At 42.4% G+C, this 25,952-nt stretch overlaps 1 long non-coding RNA gene across 1 annotated transcript in view; it reads right to left on the bottom strand.

The window, feature by feature from the left end:
* The window catches only part of LOC140731694 (uncharacterized), a 65,875-nt gene that overhangs the window by 7,082 nt on the left and 32,841 nt on the right, over nucleotides 1–25,952 (bottom strand). Inside the window, exons 2-3 of the long non-coding RNA XR_012099898.1 lie at nucleotides 3,727–3,833; nucleotides 1,959–2,027 (exon numbers count right to left, since the gene is read on the bottom strand). This is a non-coding gene — a long non-coding RNA (uncharacterized lncRNA). The remainder of the gene's footprint in view (nucleotides 1–1,958; nucleotides 2,028–3,726; nucleotides 3,834–25,952) is intronic.

Genomic DNA, 25,952 nt, shown 5'->3' with positions numbered 1-25,952 from the left:
GCAAGAGCTGGCAAGTGATAGGTGGATGCAAGTGAGGAAGGTCATACAGGTAGATGGAAGAGAGGAGTGTAGAAATAGTGACAGAGGCTCGAGGGTGATGGGTAGAGGCGACAAAGGGCTCAAGATGATGGAATCTCATCCAGTCTCCTTTAAGTCCTTTCAACATGGAACATCAACCAAGATGCTTTGCAAAACAAATAAAATGCAAATTCATGCCAAGTTGAAGAAGGAGCAGTGTGTAGAGTTATGTTGCAACTTTATAAAACTGTGGTTAGGCCACATCTGGAGTACTGCACACAGTTCTGGTCGCCCCATTATAGGAAGGATGTTGAGGCTTTGGAGAGGGTGCAGAAGAGGTTTACAAGGACGCTGCCTGGTCTAGAGGGCATTTGCTATCACGAGAGGCTGGATAAGCTTGCGCTGTTTTCTCTGGAGCACCAGAGGCTGAGGAGGCACCTGGTAGATAAGATTATAAGAGGCACAGATAGAGAGGACAGGAAGTATCTGTTTCCCAGGGTTAAAATGTCTAATACCAGAGAGCATGCATTGAAGGTGAGAGGAGGCAGGTTCAAGGAGGATGTGAGGGGTAAGTTTTTCACTCAGAGAGCCTGGAATGCGCTGCCTAGTATGGTGGTAGATGCAAATACATTAGAGGCTTTCAAGAGATGTTTCAAGGAAGGATATACTGGCTTTGGAGTCAGTGCAGAGGAGGTTCACCAGGTTGATTCCAGGGATGAAGGGGTTAACCTATGAGGAGAGATTGAGTCACCTGGGACTATACTCTCTGCAGTTCAGAAGAATGAGAGGGGGTCTTATAGAAACATACAAAATTTTGAAAGGGACAGATAAGATGGAAGTAAGAAAGTTGTTTCCATTGGTAGGTGAGACTAGAACTAGGGGACACTGCCTGAAGATTCAGGGGAGAAGATTTAGGACGGAGATGAAGAGAAACTTCTTCCCCAAGATTGGTGAATCTGTGGAATTTAATCTTCAATCTTATTGAATGGCGGGGTAGGCTCGATGGGCCGGATGGCCTACTCCTGCTCCTATTTCTTATGTTCTTATGCTTGGTAGACACACATATGTCAGAAAGATAGAGGGATATGGACATGGTGTAGCTAGGAGGGATTAGTGTTCTGTTGTTTTTGATTTTTTTTAGCTGCTTTGGCACAACATTGTGGGCCAATTGGCCTGTTCCAGTGCTGTACTGTTCTATCTTCTATGTAATATTAAGAACAGACGAAAAGGAAATGGGACCAGATGGTACAAATCCCAGTGTTTAATTTGCCATCTTTTCAGGCATTCCCAAATGACTGGTGGTAAAATCAGGGACTACGTGTTTGCTCTGGCATGCACTAACTGATTTGAAAGAAATTGAAAATGATAGAATAACAACAACATATCCTCTATGGATATTATTTCGGGCATTCACTTTCAGCAGTGCATACCAGTCAATGGGGCTGGCCTAACATTGTCACAAGTCAGATTTATTGATGTAAGAAATTAATAATTCATGCACACTTTGTGATCTTTGCCTCAAGAGATGAAACGGACAAAGTAATGTGACGGAGCAGTGTGGGAGCTGTAATCTACAGGATCACCTCTGTCCAGTGAATGATGATTCAACTGTCAGAAGCTTTTTAAGGAGACGGTTCAATTTGCCTCTCAACAGGATCCTGGATGGCTTAATGCAGCCAGTGGAAGAGCAGATTTCAGCCCCAAAACTCCTCAAGTCCTGCAATGTTTACTCACCGTACGCATTATCGTTCATCAAACGAATAAGCAAAACAGCACGGAAGTTTCACTCTCCATTAATCAATGGAGGCATTCTTATTGAAATAACTTGTGCAAATAACTAGGCCATTCTCTGAGTCTTTCAACATTATCAACACTTTAGTGACATTAAAAGTATCATGGCAAATTAGTAAAAAATAAAATGTCAAAAAACGAATACTCACGTATTACACTATCCGACAACAGAGACAGAATTCTGTTCTCCACTTTCAGGAATTCCAAATTTTGTTTCTCTAAAAGATAAATGAAATGCTTCTATTGTATCAACTGTTATTAGCAAACTCTTCAACTGAGATTCCATTTCAAGTGTTGTGTGGGTGAAATAACTGTGAAATGGCTGGAGAATCTCCTTGAATCTTGTTTGCAAAGGACTGATGGATGTCAATAACTTCTGCTGTCCTAGTGTCATTGTATGAATTCCACCCCATGGGGGGTGTGGACAGAAGTGACCAGGCAACCAAATTCCTCAAAATTTCCAGTGTGTGTGAAATATTTTGTTCTGAGGATCTGCTCACCTTCGGTTTCAAAGAAGTGGCATTTAAGAGACACTTAGATGAAAGAAAAATGGAGGGTTATGGGCTATGTAGGAGTTAAAGGTTATATTGATTGTGGAGTGGTTTAAAATATTTATTGATGAAACTTGATTATAATCTAATGAATATTGAAAGGTGTAGATAGAGTGGATGTGGAAAGGATGATTCCGATAGTAGGGAGTCTGGGACCAGAGGGCACGGCCTCAGAATAGAAGGTCGTCATTTTAGAATGGAGATGAGGAGGAATTTCTTTACTTAGAGGGAGGTTAATTTGTGGAATTCATTGCTACAGAAGGTTGTGGAGGTCATGTCGTTGGGCATGTTTAAAGCAGAGGTTGATAGGTCCTTGATTAGTCAAGGTGCTAAAGGATAAGTGGGGAAGGTGGGGGGGGGGGCGATCAGTCATGTTGGAATGTGGAGGAGACTCAATGGGCTGAATGGCCTAATTCTGCGCAAAATAAGAGAAAATACCATGAACAAATGGCCTATGCTGTACTGTTCTCTTCTATGTTCTATGTAAGGTGTCATAAAATCAAGGACTTTTAGAGTCGAGGGCAATTCATTTCATTGAGCCTGTGCCGACTCATTGAAACAATCACCTGAATTCTCAATTTTCTATGTTCTACATAGTCCTGTAGTTTTGTTCCTTTTCAAATATTTATCCAGTTCCTTTTGGATGTTACAGTTGCCCCTGCCTCCATCATGAGAAGCCTTACACCCCTTGAAATTTTCTGTTAAACGGAATTGGAAAGTCAAGGAGGAATCACGTATGTGTAAGGCAAACTACAAGGAGCAGGAAGTGATGCTTGAGATCTGGTTACATATTTTTATGTATTTTGCAGAATATGTGAAATAGTAGATGTCGAAGGTGGACTCATTCTGATGGACTTTGAGGTTCATGTTACATTTGCTGCTGGGTTCTGGTTACTGTCCTCTTTTGCTGTTTTTGAGCGGTTTGAATGTGACGATCGGTGTGGACTGGGGAGTCTCAGCAAGGAACGGCCCTGCGGCCTGCATTGGTTAGTGGCACGGTGCCAGGCTGATCTGAGCTGAATAGGACTGGTTTGATGCTTGATATCCTATGTGCTGTTCACTTTGCTTTTCACTGTTTGCAAAATTTGTTCTTTTTTCACACGTTGGCTGTTTGATGTTTTCCTGAGCGGGTTCCATGGTGTTTCTTTGTTTCATGACCCTTCAAAGTCATAGAGAACTGCTGCCCAGAAACAGGTCCTTCGACCATCTTGTCTGTACAGAACTGTTATTCTGCCTAGTCCATGGACCATGTCCAGGATAACTAGACCACAGGTCATTCACATATGGACCATAGCCCTCCATACCCCTCCCATCCATGTACTTATCCCAACTTCTCTATATAAAGCAAGTATAAATGTGTACTCACTCTGGATTAATGCTTTCAGGATATAAATCCACTAGCGGGACAGAGAACTTCCCAAAAACGATTTCAGCATTTGTGCCATAGGGATCATCAACAGGTTGCACAGGTTTCTGTCAGGGTACAAGGAAAGATGTCACTTTAACATATACACACCTAGCACTGGTTAAAAATCAAGACAACTGTGGTTAAGGCCATAAGGCCATAAGATATAGGAGCAGAATTAGGCCATTTGGCCCATTGAGTCTGCTCTCCCATTTCATCATGGCTGATCCAACTTTCCTTTTTAAGTATCACCCTGGAGATGATTCAGTCTCTTTAGTAGCACGTGCTTGTAGAATTATCAGATAACAACACACACAAAATGCTGGTGGAACACAGCAGGCCAGGCAGCATCTGTAGGGAGAAGCACTGTCGACGTTTCGGGCCGAGACCCTTCGTCAGGACTAACCGAAAGGAAAGATAGTAAGAGATTTGAAAGTAATGGGGGGAGGGGGAAATACGAAATGATAGGAGAAGACCGGAGGGGGTGGAATGAAGCTAAGAGCTGGAAAGGTGATTAGCAAAAGTGATACAGAGCTGGAGAAGGGAAAGGATCATGGGACGGGAGGCCTCAGGAGAAAGAAAGGGGGGAGAAGCACCAGAGGGAGATGGAGAACAGGCAAACAACTAAATATGACAGGGATGGGGTAAGAAGGGGAGGTGGGGCATTAACGCTCCCTACGCAACTCCCTTGTCCACTCATCCCCCTGTTAATGACCCTCCTCCCCCCTTTCTTTCTCCTGAGGCCTCCCGTCCCATGATCCTTTCCCTTCTCCAGCTCTGTATCACTTTTGCCAATCACCTTTCCAGCTCTTAGCTTCATCCCACCCCCTCCGGTCTTCTCCTATCATTTCGCATTTCCCCCTCCCCCCACTACTTTCAAATCTCTTACTATCTTTCCTTTCGGTTAGTCCTGACGAAGGGTCTCGGCCCGAAACGTAGACAGCGCTTCTCCCTATAGATGCTGCCTGGCCTGCTGCGTTCCACCAGCATTTTGTGTGCGTTGCTTGAATTTCCAGCATCTGCAGATTTCCTCGTGTTTGAGAATTATCAGATGGTTGGTTGACCCATTGGGTCTACTTTGGAGGTTTGTGGATCAATCACATTTGCTCCTCAGTGCGGTCACAAAATCTCCTCATTTGTTTCAGATTCAGATATATTATCACTGACGTATATGATATGAAATCTGCTTTGCCTCGGCGGTACAGTACTGAGACATAAAGTTACTATAAATTACGAAAACAGTGCAGAGACAGAGGAAGAACACGATACAATCTGTGGGTTCATGGACTGTTCAGAAATCTGATGGTGGAGGGGAAGAAGTCCTGGATCGTTGAGTGCAGGTCCACTTTTTGTGAACCACTATGCAGGGACAGACTTTACGTTGTCACAACCACAAACACTGCTGCAGGGTCTGTGTGTCGCATAGCAGGCTCGACAATTATGGGTGTGACTATGCGTACTTCCTGCTAATTAGTGATTCATTATGGCGGTATTTAACTCCCTTCTTCTTATTCTAGTCTTGTCGAGAATTGACCAAAAGCACAGCAACATTTACGCTCCCTACTTACCCATGCCCTTGTCCGGGAAAGAATACCGTTTCAACTGACGCTGTCAAGAAGCAGTATTCATTTAGAAAGCAGTTATTGCTTCCAGTCGCAGTGTTGGAATTACCTTTCAGTTGCAGAGTTCTAAGATTAACAGCCCAGTTGGCCTAGTATTTGTTGTTTTTCTTTCCCTTGAAATTCTACAACAGTTCTCATTAAAGTCAGTGAACTGTTGACCTGCTTCAGTGTTCCTCTGTCTCTCAGCACTTGGGCCATATTCGAACGTTTTGACATACGCAGTAATAATATCTCATGATCCTGCTTTTCTCTCTCTCTCTCTCTCTCTCTCTCTGGTAACAACATCAACAGTTTACCCAACAGCAATATTTAAAACACACCACTTTATGACAACAGATGATCAGAATCAGATTTCTGGATCTCAGAATCCAACATAGAATCCAACACTTACTTGGAGTGAAATAGAGGCTATGCAGTAGGGAAATTCTAGGCAGTTTCTAGAGTAGGTTACATGATCAGCACAACTTTGTGGGCTGAAGGGCCTGTAATGTGCTGTAGATTTCTATGTTTCTATGAAGAGAACAGTAAATAATAAACCGTGAAGATTTTCATTTTGATCTGGACTTTAAAATGGATGCTTTGAAATGGCCACCCCTTATGGAAAATGCCCAGTTTTCACGTCCATTAACATCAATTGCCTCTTTACCAATTTACTCTGGGTGGCAAGATAAAAATTTATTCTTTAAATTCTTAAAGCAATGCAGAATTTATTGAAAATATATTTAATTGTTGAATGTACCAAGGTCATATTCTGCTCCTTGTATCAAAAGCAGACTCTGTGAAAAGATCGATCAAACTATTCTAATTCGAACAAAATTCTTCGCCATCAGATTGACCGACTAACTGAGGAGCAATCCTGTGTTTGACCACAATAAGACAGAAGCTCTGTGAAAGCCACATTTTCATAATGAGGCAGTGATACACAGATCTGATTTCTCATCCATTTTAAGCTCAGTGATGTCCAATAAAGTATTAAGCTACGGAATTCAATGGCATCAATCTGACCAAGGGCTTTTCCCTAATGAGTTTCAAGATGTGAAAGTTGACTTTTAACATATTTCTAACAGAATATATTAAATTCAGTTGTGTTTAATGAAAATAAACATACCTCTTTGATTCTCATTTCTGTTACAGATTTGTAACTTTTAATTTCTGGTTTTTGTTTAGTGATGGCTAGTTACTTGAGAGAAGCACCAATTGGGAATGGTCTGCTCTTAGCTGACTGGGTTTTAGTTTGGTTTAACTCTATCATCAACACAATTTTTAGAAATACTGATTTTTTTTTACATGCACTAAGCTATTATATATCCAACTCCTAATTCAGTATGAAGTTAGTTGCATTTTATCAAAGTAACTGACTTATCTTGTCACATTAACCTATCATGCATATTCATTATTCCATCAAAGGTTATTAAATTCAGACATATAAATAAAATGGAGATAATTCAAATGTGAATTTAAAACTATTATTTATTCTGAACCTTTGACCGATAATTCTTAAGTCCAATTATATAAACATTGAACATTTGCGAGATTATAGATCAGTACAGCACAGGAACACAACGTCATGCTGAACCGGTTAAAGAGGAATCAATTGGCCAACTATACCAACCCCTTCTACCTACACAATGTCTATATCGTCCATTTCCCTCACATTCAAGAGCCTATCTAAGTGTCTCTTAAAAGTTCCCTCGTGTATCTGCTCTATCACCATCTCAAGCTGTTCATTCCAGCCTCTCACCACTCTCTCTTAAAAAAAACTCCCCCCTCATATCTTCTTTGAAATTACCCCCTCTCACCATAATTGCATGCTCTCTGTTATTAGATATTTCAACTCTGGGAAAAAAAATACTCTCTATCTACTCCATCTATGCCTCACTTGATCTGATCTCCTCTATCGGATCTCCCCTCAGCCTCTGCCGCTCCAAAGGAAACAAACCCAAGTTTGTCCAACCTCTCGTTCTAGCACAAGCCCTCTAATCCAGGCAGCATCCTGGTAAACGTCTTCTGCACCCTCTCCAAAGCCTTGACATCCTTTCTATAGTGGGTCTACCAGAACGATCTGCGATACTCCAGATGCGGCCCAACTGAAGTTTTGGTTAGAGACCTGGATTTAGTTATGGCAGTCCACCATTTTGTAGCTGGCGAGTACATCCACAACAACCCAACAGAGCTACTGTATGTGAAACCATTCACTATTCATACCATTTATAGGTGATGGTCAGGCTCAGATACAGAGCTAGACTACCCTAGATCAGTATTATTCCAGCAGCATTGAACAATATAACAATTACCATAGTAGCATTTTGTTCTTCACCGCTGCCCAAGAAAAATCACTCCTCCATTGTTCCACTCTTAGTGGATTGTTCCCAAAATAAGTGATTATAGTTACTCTGCTGCTATGGTATTATAACCTGTGATAGTGAACCACATTATGAGAAAGGTTTGTATATGGGTTATTGGTTTAAATGCACGGTGCTATGATATTAAGACCAAAACCTGACTTTACACTGACTTCTTAAATTATGCCAACGTTTTTTTCTCGGAAAGAAAAGGAGCAGGAATGGGTCACCAACTCTGACCCTGACTAGAAAATGTTAAGTAAACCATTGGCGGAAGTCAAGCTAGCCTAGGTAATGTAAAAAAAAACCACAACTTATACAACAAAAGTATTAATACAGCTATAGTTAACCATGAAAGTAGTGAAACAATTTAGTATCATTGAAGATATTCTCAGTATTATTCGACCGCCTTGAATGAGAATTGATAGGGTGCAGAATATTTTAACAATTGATTAAAAATAGTTCCCTGCATGTTTTCTACAATTCTGTAAACATATGTTACTAAAGTGTTTGAAGAGTTCCTTTTTAAATTTTCTTTGTTAGCATAAACCTGCAAGTTTTGGGCAATGTAGTTTTCATTATTTGCCAGTGTACACGAATGGTAGATTCACCAAATGCAGCTGCTGATTCAGTGTTAACCACATCAACTTAAAAGCTTTTCAAGAGTGATACAATGAGACTCTGATTAATATCACTGTGTAGACTCACGTAATTCCAAACAAGTTTCAAAATAAATCATATTATTTTAAGTTGATATAAATTGGAAGGCACTTGCTGCTCTTCGGGGGTTTTGCCCTTTGAAATGGCAATCGATTTCTATAGTCCCTTAGGAATTTTAAGATAAGGACAACATAAAAAATAGTAATATTTTCATGTAATAATGATAGAAATTATTCACTTAAAAATACACCCAAATATGCTAATTTGTTTATACCCATGATAATCTTATCGCATTCAAAATATTACCACTACATGTGGTTTTGGATTAACAGAAAGGTTTGATTCTTCCAGAAACTGCAGTTGGAATGAACTTTTAATAGAAACTATATGAAGGTTTTCAACATGGCTTCCTTGGCAGCAAATTGTGCATCGAGCCAGAAGGCACGAGAAGGTGAACTGCACAGCTCGCTACATTCACAACTGGATGACCACTAACCATGAATAGCAACTTTAAGTCGATTCAATGGCTGATAAGATATGAACACGCCGAGACAAACCTTATATAGTGAAACTTCACCGCGCAAGCACAATTGTTTAAAAGTTAAAATTTTTCCACAACAGCAAGATATATCTTTGATTTCATTTATGTCACTCTAGTCTAGAACTTTCCAATTTCTAATGATGTTAAACAGAAAGAAGACTGTTCACAAGTATATCTACAGAAAATTATTACCAACAGTTAATTATGTACACTTCCGTTACCTTAACATTGTAAACAATGGCAGGCTAGAGTTATTCGCATCATGTGAAAATAATTTCTAAGTATCCTATCAATGAAGAAAATCATAATCACAATAATCCTGCAATGACCAGGCAACATTGTTCTTCTACTAAACTTAACCAGTTATAATAACAGATAAGTTCGGTAAAATGTTTAAAATTGCAAACCTCCGAGGTAATAGCTTCAGTGTATGGTATAGCCATTTTGAAAACCACGCAACAACTAACCACCTCGTGCTCGATTGATCTGAAGGCACACGCATGATGTAATATTTAGGCGTGACTTTGAAGAGTCCACCTCAAAGGAAGCTCACTGTTTTTGATTTGATGGTAGTCGACATTCCACTAATTTTATATTATATTGTAACTCCTATCACTTTCTGGTTATTGTGACCGGCGTTATTGGTATCTAATACGTCCTTTCTATGTGCAATTTTAAATGAAAATTGAAATACAGAAAGAGTCGAGAGGCAGAATCTGTGAAGAGAAAAACATGTCCTGACAAGGGACACAACTGGAAAGAATGCAGGAGAGATTTATGTGGGGGTGAGGGATTTGAGGGACTGAATTATGGGGAGAGGTTGATTAGGTAGTGACTTTATCCACTGGAACACAGGAGAATAGAGGGTGATCTTATAGAAGTGTATAATTCATGAAGGACATAGATAGAGTCAATGCACAGGGTTAGGGTATCAAGAACTCGAGGGAACAGGCTTAAGGTGAGAGAAGAGAGATTTAATAGGAACCTGAGAGGCAACCTTTGCACACAGAGGGTGATTTGTACATGGGATGAGCTACCAGAGGATGTAATTGAGGAAGGTACGTTAACAACATTTAAGAAGTAATTGGAAAGGTAAATGGATCGGAATGGTTTAAAGGGATATAGGCTAAACCCAAGCAAATGGTACTGGCTTAGATGGGAATCTTGGTGAGGATGGACCAGTTAAGTCGAAGGGTCTGTTTCTGTGATGTGTGACTCTATGACTCAATGATTCTCATCACAGAACTGGGAAATAAATTAGGAAAAGCAAGATTTTTAAGGTTCAAGGAAAGAGGCGGTGAAGGTGAGGAGCTGGGGGAAACACCACAGGAGGAGGATCTATGATAGGACAAATTGGACAAGAGAAGATAGTTGTACAAAGTGAGAATAGTGAGGAAACAAATGCTTGTAGAGGTGAAAATGAGGAATGACTATGTGGAAAAGAAAATGGAGTGAATGCTGTAAAATCGAAACAAGAGGTTGGAAATGGTGATCATCTGAAACAATTGAATTCAGTGTTGAGTTAAGAAGTAACATGCCAAGTCAAAAGATGAGGTGAGCTTATTTGCTCCTCATTAGAACACTGTTAGAAGCTGAGGTCAGGTCTGAGCATGTAATGGAGAATTACAGTGGGCATTCTTGCAGTCGGATTGGAAGTATTCTCAAAGTGGCCATCCAATTTGCATTTGTTTTTCACAATGTAGCAGAGACCAAATTGTGGTCACTGAACGCAGTGTACTGATTGGAAAGAAATGCAAATAAATTGTCATTTCAACACACACAAAACTCTGGAGGAAGTCTGAAGGCCAGGCAGCATCCATGGAGGCAATTGAACAGTAAATGCTATGGGTCGAGACCCTTCACCAAGCTCTGATGAAAGGTCTCAGGTCATAATGTCAACTGTTTACTTTCCTCAGTCAATGCCGCCCGACCTGCTGTGTTCCTCCAGAACTCTGTGTGTGTTGATCCAGATTTCCAGCATCTGCAGTCTCTCTTGTGCCTCAAATTACTGTTTCAATGTTGGGGTCTTGGACAATAGAAAGAGAAGAGGTAAGGGGGCTGATGTGGCATCTTGTGTAGTTGCACTGGAAGTTGTCATGAGAAGGGAAGTGGATACCAGTGAAGATATAAGGGTAAAGGAGAGTATTCTGGAGGGATGGTCTCTGGGAATGTTGTGCTGGTCGGGAAGGGCAATACACGTTATAGTGGCTTTGTGCTAGAGATTCACCCCACCTCACCAACCACAATGTTCATTAGCTGCTCCGACACAATTTCTGAAATCCCCGCTGTCTGTTACATTTCATCACAGACTTTAACAACTACAGACAATTTGCTTTTCCAACATTTTCAGATCTTCACCATTCACTCCATCTTTTTATTGTAACTTCAGATAAATATTTTGAATTTACCTCTTCAACCAGGCCTTCAGTTCACAGGTCACATGACCCCCATCTTCATACTCTTGCACTCTCCTCCATATTATTCTCTTCCTGCCATCTCATCACAGACCATCCCTGTCACTCTCCCCTCCCTATTTCTCTTTCTCTGTATGTTAAAACTTGCATATCTCTATTTTAATTCCACATTCTAATGAAAGGTCATTGAGCTGAAATGCCAATTCTTTTCCTCTCTCCACAGATGCTGCCTGACCATTTGGGCATTTCCTGCAATTTCTGTTTTAATTTCACAGTATTTTGTATTGGTATGGTATTATCCATTTGCAAAACCTTTCAGATATAGTAACACTGCATTTTATTTAATTTTTACTTTACTTAGAGATATAACACAATAACAGGCCCTTTGTCCCAACATGCTCGCACTGCACAATTACTCCCACATGATCAATTAACCTATTAACCTGAACATCTTTGGGATGTGGGAGGAAACCAGAGCACCCAGAGGAAACCTATGCAGTCGCCTTGCAGACCTCAGCAGGAGTTAAACCCAGGTCGCTGGTGCTGCAATACCATTACGCTTATCGCTACACTACCGTGCCAGCCCTTACTAAACATTGCCACCTAACTAGTAGAACTTACAGCTTTCTTGATGTATCCTAAATATTGAATGGTAAGTTACAGGATGCAGCTAAATAACTTGGTTCATAATAATGGATAACTAAGAGTGTGTTAACAGTCGTCTCAGTGTTACGTGGCGATGACTTTGTTCTCCCAAGGAGGTACTAAGTACCTCCTTTTGCAACTGGATCCTTAACTTCCTGACCAACAGTCAGTAGTAATAGGCAGCAATGCCTCTGTCATGATTATTCTCAACCCACACGACTACACCCACAGACCCCTACTCTACTCCCTGTACACTCATGACTGTGTGACCATATTCAAGTGCATTTATTATCAAAGAATGTATAAATTATACAGCCTTGAGATTTGTTTGGTCACAGATAGCCACAAAGCAAGAAACCCGAAATAACCCAATTAAAATAAAGAATCAAAACTAAAATAATAGACCAACACCCAATGAGCAAGCTAAAGAAAAAATAACACAAATCATGCAAACAATTGAAACGAACAACAGCATTCCAAACCAAATTTGAGTCCTCAGGTCCGAACCCCGGAGCAGCCCAGAGTAGGCCCAAAGCCTCACTTGTCAGTTCATCGTATTAGCAGGCACAAAGCACAGCAGCCGGGGCAGAATTCATAGCCTCAGCACCATGGGTATGACCGTCATGGAGCATGAGTGAAATCAGCTCTTGTCCCAACCAACACCCTGTCTTTTCAGTCTATTTGAGCTGGCGTTTAAATTGATTTAACAATGGAACAGCCCTGGTGAGAGGTAAAGGTCGTGGAGAGTGAGTGAAATTGGATCTCACCTCTGATCTGGGCCGGCGTTCACAATGTATTTAAATTCTGATCCAATTCCAGCATTATAATAGGCCGCATCATGATGGTCCATGAAAGAGGGAAGGTTTAGATTGATCTTAGAGTACATTAAAAGGTCAGCACAATACTGTGGGCTGAAGGGCCTGTACTATACTGCTATGTTCTGTGTTCTGTGCTTAATATCTCAACTAATGCTGAGTCAGAGTACAGGAATGAGAGAGAGGCCAGTGACTTGGTAACATAACAACAACCTTCCCCTCAGTACTAATAAAACAAAAGAACTGGTCATTGGCTTCAGGAAGCGGGGAGTGGGGGGGGGGGGGGGGTTGTGCTATACACATGCTCCTGTTTACATCAACAGTGCTGAGGACAAGATGGCTGAGACTTTCAAGTTCCTAGGACAGGACAACACCCATGGCCTCTCCGGGTTCAAACATGTCGACGCCATGGCCAAGGAAGCTCCCTGGCACTTCTACTCCCTCAGGAGGCTAAAGAAATTCATCATGCCCCCTTTGAACCTCCTCAATTTTATCGACACACCTTAGAAAACATTCTAACCGTACGCATCACGGGTTGGTACGGCAACTACGCTACCCATGGCTGCAAGAAACTGCAAAGGGACATGGACACAGCTCGGTGCATCATAAAAACAAGCCTCCCTTCCATGGACTCGCTCTACACTTCTCGTTACCTCGAAGAGCAGACAACATTATCACGGCTCCCACCCAGCCCAGACATTATCACACAGAATATACAAAAACCTGAAAGCAGGTACCACTAGGCTTAAGGACATCTCCTATCCTGCTGTAGACTATTGAATGGTAACCCCAGTACAATAAGATGGACTCTTGACCTCACAATCTACCTGTTGAGACCTTGCACTTTCTCTATAGTGTAGCACTTAATTCTGTACTTTGTTATTGTTTTGCCTTGTACTACCTCACTGCACTGCTGTATGGATGGTGTGCAAAACAAGAGTGTCAGTGTACCTTGGCACATTTGACAAAAATAAACACACTTACCACATTACTTCTCCCAGGCAATAGCTTTACTCTACCCACAAGATACCAACTTTCATGAGACGTATCTGGGTACTTGGCCTGATGTCACATATTACTTCAAACCATTAGGTCCTGTGCCTCTGTTAAAAAGTGGACCACTCAATATTATCGTGTAGGTTCATTTCAGCAGCCACATGGAATATTGGCTCATGTATCGGTCAAAAGCTGACACAGCCAGAATTCAATTTATCCTCGTCTCAGAGGCCACCATTTTGACCCAATGGCCTCATAACGATCATCTAATTAGTCTGGACTTCTGTCAAGTAAACGCAGGACGTCTGCATAAATAGGAAATGAACAGACTGGTTTTAGACCATAAGACCATAAGGCATGGGAGCAGAATTAGGCCATTTGGTGCATCACCATTCCATCGTGGTTGATATATTGTCCCTTTCAACCCAATTCTCCTGCCTTCTCCTCATAACCTTTGCCACCCTTATTAATCAATCTCCGCTTTAAATATACCCAATGACTTGGCCTGCGCAGCTGTCTGTGGCAATGTGTTTCACAGATTCATCATCGTCTGACTAAAGAAATTCCTCTTCATCTCCATTCTAAAGGGACATCCTTGTATTCTAAGGCTGTGCCCTCTGACCCTAGACTCCCCCTCTGTAGAAAACATCCTCTCCAGGGCCGCCCTGTCTGGGCCTGTCAATATTCTATAGATTTCATTGAGATACCCACCCTCATTCTTCTAAATTCCAATGAGGATGCTGTCCAAGTTGCCTACCATCTTGGACCATATCTCCCATCCACTCCATAATGTACTGGTTGGGCACAGGAGTATATTCAGCCAGAGACTCATTCCATCGAGATGTAACACTGAGCGTCATAGGAAGTCATTCCTACCTGTGGCCATCAAACTTTACAACTCCTCCCTCAGAGTGTCAGACACCCTGAGCCAATAGGCTGGTCCTGGACTTCTTTCCACTTGGCATGATTAACTTATTATTATTTAATTATTTATGGTTTTATATTGCTATATTTCTTTACTGTTCTTGGTTGGTGCGGCTGTAACGAAACCTAATTTCCCTCGGGATCAATAAAATATGTCTGTCTGTCTGAGTAAAGGCACGGAGCTGTCGAACATTCCTCATATGTTAACCCTTTTATTCCCATTATAATTCATGTGAACCTTCTCCGGGCTTTCTCATCTGCCGCCAGATTATTTCTGAGATAAGGGGCCCAAAACTGCTCACAATACCTTCAAGTGCAGTCTGACCAACACTTCATAAAGGTTCAGCATTACATACTTAAATGTTTTTGAGTCAATGGTCTAGGTGTTTACAGTTACTTCCCTGTGACCCATAGGCGGACAGAGAACCTCGCTGATAGTGATAGGAGTCTGTAAACACTGGCAGGGACTGAGAACTCTGCCCACAGAGAGAACCTTGCTGATAGTGATAGGAGTCTGTAAACACTGGCAGGGACTGAGAACCATGGATATTTTAATGCTTGGGATAGCTGCTTGGTTGATATATTTCCTGGGCTCGGGGAGTCTAGAATCAGAGAACAGGGTCTCAAAATACAGTAGGTGGTCATTAATTGCCCACGCCCAGGATTACGGCTGCACAGGTGGAAGGTCAACTGAGGAAGATCTGTACCAGCAAGGCGGCTGGACCGGATGGAGTTTCCCCACGATTACTGAGGGCCTGTGCGACTGAGCTGGGAGAACCACTACAGCGCATCTTCAACATGAGCCTGGAGCAGAGAAGAGTACCCAGACAGTGGAAAACATCCTGTATTGTCCCGGTACCGAAGAAACCACAACCAAAGGAGTTGAATGACTTCAGACCTGTTGCCTTGACGTCGCACGTTATGAAGACCATGGAGCGGCTGATAATACAGAATCTGAGGCCACAAACCAGGCACGCCCAGGATCCTCTTCAGTTTGCGTATAAGGAGAAGGTGGGAGTGGAGGATGCTATCACGTATTTGCTGCACAAATCACTCTCTCACCTAGAGGGGGTCAGTTGTGCTGTGAGGATTACATTCCTTGACTTCTCTAGTGCCTTTAACACCATCCAGCCCAAGATCTTAAGGCACAAACTAACGGAGATGGGAGTAGACTCTCACGTGGTGGATTGGATAGTGGACTACTTGACAGATAGACCTCAGTATGTGCGGTTGGGAGACTGTAGGTCTGACACGGTGGTCAGCAGCACAGGGGCGCCGCAGGGAACCATATTCTCTCCGGTCCTGTTCACCCTGTACACATCAGACTTCCAATATAACTCGGAGTCCTGCCATGTGCAGAAGTTCGCTGATGACACGGCCATAGTGGGGTGTGTCAGGAATGGACAGGAGGAGGAGTATAGGAAACTGATACAGGACTTTGTGATATGGTGCAACTCAAACTACCTGCGTCTCAATATCACCAAGACCAAGGAGATGATGGTGGACTTTAGGAGATCTAGGCCTCATATGGAGCCAGTGATTATTAATGGAGAATGTGTGGAGCAGGTTAAGACCTACAAGTATCTGGGAGTACAGTAAGATGAGAAGCTAGACTGGACTGCCAACACAGATGCCTTGTGCAGGAAGGCACAGAGTCGACTGTACTTCCTAAGAAGGTTGGCGTCATTCAATGTCTGTAGTGAGATGCTGAAGATGTTCTATAGGTCAGTTGTGGAGAGCGCCCTCTTCTTTGTGGTGGCGTGTTGGGGAGGAAGCATTAAGACGAGGGACGCCTCACATCTTAATAAGCTGGTAAGGAAGGCGGGCTCTGTCGTGGGCAAAGTACTGGAGAGTTTAACATCGGTAGCTGAGCGAAGGGCGCTGAGTAGGCTAAGGTCAATTATGGATAACTCTGAACATCCTCTACATAGCACCATCCAGAGACAGAGAAGCAGTTTCAGCGACAGGTTACTATCGATGCAATGCTCCTCAGACAGGATGAAGAGGTCAATACTCCCCAATGCCATTAGGCTTTACAATTCTACCGCCAGGACTTAAGAACTTTTTAAAAGCTATTATTAATGCTTTTTGAGATAGTGATTTAGATGCATATCATATTTTTTACTGAGTTAAGTATTGTATGTAATTAGTTTTGCTACAACAAGTGTATGGGACATTGGAAAAAAAGTTGAATTTCCCCATGGGGATGAATAAAGTATCTATCTATCTATCTAATTCAGAGATGTTGCCTGACTCGCTATGTTCCTCCAACATTTTGTGTGCGTTGCCTTGTTTATCAGCTGTCATGATAAACCACTCATAATGTGAGTGAGAATTACTCATTCACCATGAAACTGCAGTGCAGCCCTCCAGGAAGCATTGAGTAATGTGATCTCGGGTCAAGCCTCTCACTCAGTGATTGCTTTATTAGGCACTCCTGTACATCTGCTTGTTAATCCAAATATCTAATCAGCCTATCATGTGGCAGCAACTCAATGCATAAAAGCACGCAGACATGGTCAAGAGGTTCAGTTGTTGTTCAGACCAAACATCAGAATGGGGAAGAACTATGATGCAAGTGATTTTCACTGTGGAATGATTGTTGGGGGTGGTTTGAATATCTCAGAAATGTCCAATTTCCTGGGATTTTCATCCACCATCAATCTCTGGAGTTTACAGGGAATGGTGCACGAAATTTAAAAAAAATCTAGTGAGTCGCGGTTCTGTGGGCCTTGTTAATGAGAGAGGTCAGAGGAGATGGCCAGACTGGTTCAAGCTGACAGGAAGGTGATAGTAACTCAAATAACCACGTGTTACAACAGTGATGTGTAGGAGAGGACCTCTGAATTCACACACGTCGAACCTTGAAGTAAACAGGCTACAACAGCATAAGACCATGAAAAAAGGTGTCAGAGGTATCTAATAAAGTGGCCGCTGAACTTATTTTTAATTACCACACAGTCTCAGAGGCACAAGGCAGATTTTGTTGCATCTGCTGCAAGTGCCACTTGAGCCATTTAAATACATTAACTGTGCGGTATAACTGATGTTGTTTGCATGGATGTTTCAAGAGTGTTCTCTCCTGGGGAAGCTGAGCAAACATTTCAAAGAAGCCACTAAACAGTTATTCAGTTGTGTGTGATCTGGATGGCTTTCAGAAAGAAGTTAATAGAATCCTTTGTAAGAAGCTATCTGTTAAATTTACAGATCATGGAATCAAAGCAAAAATTTATTGACCTGGCTGGAAAATTCCGAGGAGATACATAGAGTAGGGTTAATGGGCCAGTAATCAAATTGATAGAATGTGCCTGACATTTGTCAACAACTGACTGAGGAAAAACTGCAGTTTGAGGAAAAAGGAAAGGGACAAACAGGGGTGGGAGAGATAAAGAGACAGAAGGAACAGAGGGGTTGGGTGAAATAGAGATGGGGGAGAGATAAGGGGAAGGAACTGTTTATATTTGTACATGGGTATCAAGTTTAATATATTCAAATTTGCCGATGATACAAAGAAAAATAACAAGGTGGTTGTGAGCAGGATGCAGAAATGATTTAGGGTACATAATACGGGTGAAAGAGGAAAGACAAGTCAAATGGAATCTAGTGCACAGATGTCTGAGGTCATCCACTTTGGGAGAAAGGTGGTGTAATGTTTAAATGGTGAGACACTGATAGGTACCAATCTTCCCAGATGAGCCCCTGAGAAACAGGTTCAGCAGGTTGGCCTTTATTAGGAAAATATTTGAATACAGAAAAAGCATTGTGCTCCAATCATAGAGAGCCCTGGTGAGATGACACGTGGAATATTATGTACAGGCCTCCCTTCCTAATGAGAGATACCTTGCAATAAAGGGAGCATATCAGAGATTTACCAAGTTGATCCTGTATGAGAGACCGATAAACCAGCTGCAATCTCTTGTAAGAGAGATGAAAGGTATCTCATTAAAATGTTTAAAAAAAAGTCTTTTGGGGCTCTACGGAGGCTGTGTTGTTAAATTTGGTGGCTGGGAGATTTTACAATTGGACAATGGATTCTCAAAGTAAGTGGTCATTTATTTCAGGGATAGGAAGAGGTTCCTTCATTCAGAAGTGGGGTGGGGGGGAATCTTTGGAGTTCTCTGCCCAACAGCACTGTTGCTGAGACAGTCTTCAAGGTAGTGATTGATAGATCTTTAGAGCAGGCACACCAGTCTGATAGGCTTACTTTATCTCTCTTTCCTATATACTCTTGAACATTACACAGGTTTGAGGAGTGCATCTGCTGAACTATGTACTGGCCTTTGAAGGACTGCGGATTCCTGGATGCCAAAGGACAATTAAAAGGAAGGCTTAGAGAATCGAGGGCAGCTCTCCCCAGAATGATGGCAAGATGTTTTGATTGTAGGTTTTTTTAGATTCTGAGGGTTCAGGTACAGAGGGACTAATTCTGGTGGATCGAAAATCCATGACTGCTGGGCTCATTTCAAACGTTAGAGGCAAGTGATAAAGGAGTAAAATAAGAAACGTTTCCACTTGAAGTTGACACTTGCAAACTGCCTCTGCTAAATTCAACTTTTGCTTGGTTAGTTTTCAATTTCAAATCAGATAAAATATATATTAGGTCATTAAGACGCCATGATGTTTTAACTGATGACGTGGCCATTTGACATCTTTTTCAGAGTTGTTATGCCCAATTTCTCATTGTAGGAACCAGGCTGTGTTCTTCTCTTCTTATGTCCATTGCCCAACTGGGGGATAGGCTGCTGACAACTGCTTGCCAGAGGCCTCTGTCCTGGGCCAATCTTTCAGGTTGTCTCCAGCTGTAGCCCATGTTCGAAGATCCTACCTGTCTGAGGGACAAGGCCTTTGGAGCATCTGTTGGTGTTTCTGTAGCTCTGGGTTTTTATGGGATGGGTCGCTAGCCCTCCGCCTTCTGTAGCCAGGCTTGGGACCATCGGTGATGGAGTTAACCAAGCACCCTCCCCCCCCCCCCCCCCACCTTTTCATTCAGGCATCTCCCCACTTCCTTCTCAGTCCTGAAGAAGGGTCTTGGCCTAAAACATTGACTGTTTACTCTTTTCCACAGATGCTGCCTGACTAGCTGAGATCTTGCAGCATTTATGCTTTTAGTACCTGATTTTAGTAGGTAGTTACCTATTACAGTACTTGTGTTTAGCCTGTACCCCATCCAGGTCAGGACCCGGAGAGTAGCACAACCTAGAGTTCTTCTAAAGTGTTAATTAAGACGGAGCAAGTGCCTCAACCTCCAGGAGGACCACAATTTTGTTGTTGATATGGAGGCATGTGTGCCTCAATGACCCAAAGAGCTATGCTGGCTGGAGTCAGGGCTTTGTGCTTTGGCTGGATCTTGGTAGGGACACCCATGCTAAGCAGGTCAAAGAGCAGAGGCCAGACTAAGAGCGGTCCACTGGACCTCCAGGTTCGGGGGTTCGGCTCCAGGCTAACAGCCCTAACTGGTAAAACAAAAATGTCATGGAAACAGCAATGAAGGCTCCTTCTACATCTGAGTGTGATAGTATTCCCAAGTCTTGCATGACTGACAGTAGTGAAAACCAAGAGAAAGCTACTGGTGCGATGAAGAAGCCTTGGACACCACCAGAGATAGAGGACCTTCTTTGCTGCCCTAAAAGCTAGAGGTATAACGGGTAGTAAGTAAGTGAGCACCACAAGTCAGTACAAACACCATAAATAATACAGAATAAGATGTTAAATGAAATTGTGTGTAAAAAATGCTCATTTTCCAATATGATCTCTATATTAGAGAGATTGAACCCTTTAAAGGCATGTATTCACATGCACACTTTATCTTTGTACTTAAGTTAAGGCTTCCCTGCAGTTTCATTGCAAACTATTATTTAATTTTACATATTACTCACTCTTTATACCTCTCAGTGACTTTGGACGGACTTGCCACTGAATTCTTCACAGCGTCCTGGCAAAGGAAATTAGGTCAACTGTGGTTCACCATGAGTTTGCATTCTTACTGTAATGTCGGCACGGCGCAGAGTAATATGAGAGAAAAGTGATCCAGAGTAAAGAAATGATGGGGATGATCATGTAGCTTTGAAAACATAGATATAATTATTGTCATGACTAATTTATTATAGAAACTGAAAGTTGATGCATTTCCCAGAAGTTTTATTTTAAATGATACAATGATAATATTTATTGTATCATCTGTATAATACACTATCATTGTATTATTTAAACATGAAATAATGCTAATATGATTCTATTATTTAATATTGTAGATGATATAATAATATTGTTATTATATCATCATGGACATCTTCAAAAGGTGATGCTTCAAAAAGGAGGCATCTGTCATTAAGGACCCTCATCACACAGAACATGCCCCCTTCTCACTACTAGCATCAAGGAGGAGGTACAGGAGCCTGAAGACCCACACTCAACATTTTAGGAGCACCCTCTTCTCCTCTGCCATCAGATTTCTGAGTAGATGACGAACCACCCAAGAACACTACCTTATTATCTTTGCTCTCTTTTTTTGCACTAATTTAGTTTAATTTTTAAAACTTATACATATATTTATTTATAGTTTTTTTTACGTATCGCACTGTTCTGCTACCTGAAAACAACACACTTCAAGGCATATGCCAGTGATATTAAAATATGATTCTGATTCTGATGTAGAAGGAGCTGAAGGCTCATTCCTGCAGAAGCGTGATTCCCAGAAGGAGACAAATGCTTAATCACTCTGCATATTTGAGTTTGAGATTGCCTGGTATTTGGGTATTAAGACGATAGCCATGGGAAGAGGGGGAGGAAGTGTAAATAGGGTACAAGGTGATCCATGTTATGGAACAGTGGGGGGGGGGGGGAACTTGAATGAACAAATAGGCAACCTGGGCTCAATTTCTTAATAAACTGGAATTTACTGTCCCCCGGAACTAAATTATTTCCAATAAATAAAGTTTCTTAATGAAGCTGGAATCAAACTATTGACATCACAATGTCCGCTTGCTGGACATTAGATTGGACTACATCTGTGGCAACGAAATACTCGGCGGGAGTACAGAAACGGACGGAATCCCGGGAGCCGCCATTCAGCTGATTATTTATGTAACAGATTTTACTCCCCAAGCCATCAGACTACCAACCCACTGACCTCTGCTCTGCCTATTGTCTTGTTTATTATTTATTGTAATGCCTGCACTGTTCTGTGTACTTCATGCAGTCCTGGGTAGGTCTGTAGTCTAGTGGAGTTTTTGTGTTGGTTTATGTAGTTCAGTGTAGTTTTTGTATTGTTCATGTAGCGTCATGGTCCTGAAAAACGTTGTCTCGTTTTTACTGTACCAGCAGTTACGGTCGAAACGCCAATAAAAAGCGACTTGACTTGATCAGACCAGGCAACTGCTTGTAAAATCTCTTGGTGAGCTGTCAGTACTCTTACTTGTGCTTGCTGAATGGCCATATCCGTGCAAGGGAGGAAGTGGAAGGTGCAGAAAATGTGTAAAAGGCTCAGCTGGTCAGGCAGCCACCACAGGTAATGGAAGCTGCTTTACCAATCGGACCAGTGCCCTTCGGCCTGACACATCAGCCTTATTTCTCACCAGGGTGACACAGGCTAAATGTTTCTGGCATCTTCAGCTTTTAACCACAGAACTGAGTGGGCCCTTGCACCACTTAGCGTTTAGCAAAAGGAAACGGACCTTGTATCTGCGGGATTCTTGTTGGACGTAAAAAAAATGTTTCTCACAAACATCAAGCGAATATTCAAAGAAAAGGTTGAAAGGCTACTGCAGATAAAATACTCTCGATTGGTGGGGGCGGGGTGGGGGCGTCCAGGAGATGTACTTTAATATTCCTTGTGGGTTTTGACAACTGGTACAGGAAGTACTGCTGGTGGTGAAGAAGAGATATTAACCCAATGCAACACGCTTTGGAGAGAATGGGGGGGGGGGGGGGTGCATATTTTTATCGCACCTTCTAAAGGCCAGTCAAGGGGTTAGAAAGCTTTTATGTGAAAGCGCCTCAAGTGAATACTGAGTTTACAAGATAGAGGAAATGCTAGGAAATTAAAATGTAATTAATGGCACAAAAATGAGAAGAAAAAATATCTGGAAGTTAGCCCGGAGTCAAAGAAGGGGTGAATCCACACGCACAACACAGAGGCCTTCTGAAGTTCCAGTGCTTCAAGTCATACTGAAAGTTGTGTGGCACTGAGGTGCCAGCCCAGGTGGATTAGAGAGGTGTTCAAATCTAAATTTAGTTCAAGAAGTAAAACAGGAATAGAAAACTTGATTCAGGAATGGTGGTTGTGAAACTCCTGAGTCAACAAAACACCAGATCATCCAGGTGTCTTTCTCCGCTGTGAAGGCCCTAATGAGATCTCTCTCCCCCCCCCTCCCCCCATCTACCCCACACACACAAAGATGGGAAACTTGCCCCTTCACGTGGTCTGGGATCTAGTCAGCAACTAGGCAGTGCACTGCCCCAAGAGACCCTCATTAGCTGTCGAGTACGTGACATGGCGGTAGACCTGATACAAGTTTATCAAATTACAAGAGGCATAGGTCGGGTAGGAGCGGCTGGGAAGCGTAGCGGTTAGCACAATGCTTTACGGTGCAGGCGACCTGGGTTCAAATCCCCCTACCGCCTGTGAGGAGTTCGTATGTCCTTCCCGTGACTGCGTGGCTTTCCTCTGGGTGCTCCAGTTTCCTCCCACAAACCAAAGACATACTGGTTGGTAGGTTAATTGGTCATCGGTGATTAGGCTAGGATTGAATCAGGGGATTGCTGGACGGCACGGCTCGGAGGGCTGGAAGGGCCTACTCCGTGCTGTATCTCAATAAGTAAAATTATAAAATAGAGTCGACTGTCAGAAACTTTTTCTCAGGGTACAAGTGTCAAGTTGTAGTGGGCATGCACCTAAGGTGAGAGAGGGAAAATTAGTGGAGGTGTGTGTGGGGCAACTCTTTTTGCACGGAGTGTGGTAGGTGCTTAGAATGAGCTGCTGGGATGATAGTAGAAACAGATATGATAGGAGACTTTTAAAAAGATGTGTGAATACACAGGGAATAGAGGGATATGGATAATGTGCGGAATCTGCGGGAATGGAGTGTTCTGTATTTAACATTTCAATATTATTTGAGTAACCTTGTATACATGTTGTTTGATTAAGCATTCTGGTTCATTTAAATAATTAATTACAGATTCTATGTAAAAATAGGTTAACTGGATATGTCATCACACTATCACAATAGACAATAGACAATAGGTGCAGAAGTAGACCATTCGGCCCTTCGAGCCTGCACCGCCATTCTGAGATCATGGCTGATCATCTACTATCAATACCCGGTTCCTGCCTTGTCCCCATATCCCTTGATTCCCCTATCCATAAGATACCTATCTAGCTCCTTCTTGAAAGCATCCAGAGAATTGGCCTCCACTGCCTTCCGAGGCAGTGCATTCCAGACCCCCACAAGTCTCTGGGAGAAGAAGTTTTTCCTTAACTCTGTCCTAAATGACCTACCCCTTATTCTCAAACCATGCCCTCTGGTATTGGACTCTCCCAGCATCTGGAACATATTTCCTGCCTCTATCTTGTCCAATCCCTTAATAATCTTATATGTTGCAATCAGATCCCCTCTCAATCTCTTTAATTCCAGCGTGTACAAGCCCAGTCTCTTTAACCTCTCTGCGTAAGACAGTCCTGACATCCCAGGAATTAACCTTGTGAATCTACACTGCACTTCCTCTACAGCCAGGATGTCCTTCCTTAACCCTGGAGACCAAAACTGCACACAATACTCCAGGTGTGGTCTCACCAGGGCCTTGTACAAATGCAAGAGTATTTCCTTGCTCTTGTACTCAATTCCCTTTGTAATAAAGGCCAACATTCCATTAGCCTTCTTCACTGCCTGCTGCACTTGCTCATTCACCTTCAGTGACTGATGAACAAGGACTCCCAGATCTCTTTGTATTTCTCCCTTACCTAACTTTACATCGTTCAGATAATAATCTGCCTTCCTGTTCTTACTCCCAAAGTGGATAACCTCACACTTATTCACATTAAACGTCATCTGCCAAGTATCTGCCCACTCACCCAGCCTATCCAAGTCACCCTGAATTCTCCTAACATCCTCATCACATGTCACACTGCCACCCAGTTTAGTATCATCAGCAAACTTGCTGATGTTATTCTCAATGCCTTCATCTAAATTATTGACGTAAATATAGGGTGAACCTCACTTAAAGTAAAGAGCGAACTGGACCCATATTCACGGACTCTCATGTCTTTCTTTGAATTAGTTTAATGTTTTGATGTTACCAAACATAACATGGAGGGATATGGATAATGTGTGGGATACACAGGGTATGGAGGGATATGGATAATGTGTGGGATACACAGGGTATGGAGGGATATGGATAATGTGTGAGATACACAGGGTATGGAGGGATGTGGATAATGTGTGGGATACACAGGGTATGGAGGGATATGGATCATGTGTGGGATACACAGGGTATGGAGGGATATGGATAATGTGTGAGATACACAGGGTATGGAGGGATATGGATAATGTGTGAGATACACAGAGTATGGAGGGATATGGATAATGTGTGGGATACACAGGGTATGGAGGGATATGGATAATGTGTGGGATACACAGGGTATGGAGGGATATGGATAATGTGTGAGATACACAGGGTATGGAGGGATGTGGATAATGTGTGGATTACACAGGGTATGGAGGGATATGGATAATGTGTGGGATACACAGGGTATGGAGGGATATGGATAATGTGTGGGATACACAGGGTATGGAGGGATATGGATAATGTGTGGGATACACAGTGTATGGAGGGATATGGATAATGTGTGGATTACACAGGGTATGGAGGGATATGGATAATGACCTGGCAGAAGAGATTTAGTTTAATTTGGCTTCACGTTTGGCACAGTCATGGTCAGCCCAAGGGCTTGTTTGTGTGCGGTACTGTCCTATGCTCTGTACCGTGTTCTGACCATATGTCTTGAACAAGGGGGTACACGGTAGTGTAGCAATTAGTGTAAATCTATTACAGTGACCCGGGTTCAGTTCCACTGCTCTCTGTAAGACGTTTATACGTTTCCCCTGTGACCGTGTGGGTTTCCTCCGGGTGCTCTGGTCTCCTCCCACATTCCAAAGAGGTATGAATTAGAAAGTTAATTGGTCATATGGGCATAATTGGGCATTGTGGGATTGTTGGGCTGGAAGGGCCTG

Source organism: Hemitrygon akajei, chromosome 8 (genome assembly GCF_048418815.1).
Source record: "Hemitrygon akajei chromosome 8, sHemAka1.3, whole genome shotgun sequence".
Lineage (NCBI taxonomy): Eukaryota > Metazoa > Chordata > Chondrichthyes > Myliobatiformes > Dasyatidae > Hemitrygon > Hemitrygon akajei.
Note: the sequence above shows the minus strand (reverse complement) of the source record. Positions and strands in the feature narration are given on the sequence as shown.